We start from the raw sequence: 1,939 nt of genomic DNA on the forward strand, positions 1-1,939 counted from the left end.
TACAAATTAAGAAAATGGCGCAAAACGTCAATCTAAGGAAATGCCCACATTTTTGTAAAAATTAGTAGCGTTTGTGATATGTTTATTTTTTTGATATTTGAGATGTTAAGCTAATGCTGCATTCTCTGATAAGTTTATTAAAATTTGTAAAAATTATGAATTGATTTTAATAATTTTTCTATTAAATGGTCCAAAATATGTTTTACAGCAAGATGGCTGCCCTAATTTCAAATTATAGCTTTTGTTCGAGTTTAAGGTACCTAAATGTTACTTTTTTTTAAAAAACTTTCTTTGACGAAAGAGCATCCGAAAAAGAGAGCATCCATTACATACGAAAAAGAAACAAGGAGATTGTCGAAATTAGGCTAATCTCTTATGATATGGATGGTCCGAATGTTTCCCAAAATGATTTTTCTAAAAATACAAACTAAGGGTGGGGAGTGAGTTGTTTTCGACAATGTCAACCTTCATCTATAAAAAGGTACCCCTTCATAGAATCAAGTTAACATGTCTTTTATACTAGTGAATTAGAATTACATTTTTGTAGTGGTAGATACACTACAGTACTCCCCCACCAGAATTATAGCTGTGATAGAATTCGATGAACGAATACCACTAGTTGATTCATTGCTGTTTTGTGAGAAGTCGGGAGAGCTGTATTAAGATCACCGTACTGTTTGCTGATCGTGAGAGCTGTACTAAGTTCACGATCGTGGTCGCTCCTGTGTTGCCATTAGCAGTCGAGTGTATGCAAGCAGACGTGTGTGATCGAGACTGAGTAGCAACAACACGAGGAGGTGGATAATGTCGCAATCACAAGCAGCAAGTCAACTGTTCAATGTGGACCATCCATCGAGGTAGGCGTATTCAGATCGAAGTGGGCGTTACTGTCAAGGTAGTCGTGTTCTTATCGAAGTATGAGTTTTGGTCAAGGTAGGCCTGTTCACATCACGTCCGAAGGTCACCAATGTGGGGAGTGAGTTGTTTTCGACAATGTCAACCTTCATCTATGAAAAGGTACCCCTTCATAGAATCAAGTTAACATGTCTTTTATACTAGTGAATTAGAATTACATTTTTGTAGTGGTAGATACACTACACTAAGTATAATATTTTGTTTATATATATGCATATATATCACGGTAAAAACCAGAAGTCTGGTAAATACTAGGTTTGACCGGTAAATATATATATATATTGTAACGTAATAGTGTTGTTGTTGTTGCTAATTCCCTTCTGGTCTGACGGGGTCAGACCAGATCAATGAATCCGTTAACATTGAGAAAATCCGAAACCAGAATGGGAGAGGAATGAATATCGTTCCAGTCCAGCCCTAAACAGATCAAGATGTGCTCAGGTGATGCCTGGTTTTGTTGGCATTTAGGGCAAAGAGGAAAGATCTTTTGATTTGCAGAAAATGTGAGACTTTTCAGGTGTCCACTGGCCAGTCGGGATAGGCAGGTGTTGGACGTAACAGTGTGTGACAACTGAGCTAAAAGCATCAATTCCTCGAGAGGTAATGCTAAAATGATGTTGCTTGGGAGACACACACGAGAAGTGATGTTCTTTTTTGTGTTGTAGAGAAAGAGAGTTTTTTTCTGAGAAGAGATATTTCCTTTGGGTAATATTTTGTGATTTTTCGTGTGAATGTTTAAATAAATTGTTTGGTACAACTCACGTCTTATTTCTGGTTGTTGTGACACAACAGAATTTTACTGGTGGCAGCGGCGGGATATAGTAAGAGTAGTTGATTTAAGGTAGTCAGTGATTGTATATGTAGTTTTTTATCAGTTGTAAATTATGGCTTTTCTTAATAAAGCGAAAAAAGTGGATTTGATAGAATTGGCCGACGAATTAGGTGAATCTGTTCCACCTCAAGCAAATGTTTGTGAAATTAAAAAAATAATTCAAACTAGTAAACATTATGAGGTTGAGGATGT

This window comes from Parasteatoda tepidariorum, chromosome 7, assembly GCF_043381705.1.
Source record: "Parasteatoda tepidariorum isolate YZ-2023 chromosome 7, CAS_Ptep_4.0, whole genome shotgun sequence".
Lineage (NCBI taxonomy): Eukaryota > Metazoa > Arthropoda > Arachnida > Araneae > Theridiidae > Parasteatoda > Parasteatoda tepidariorum.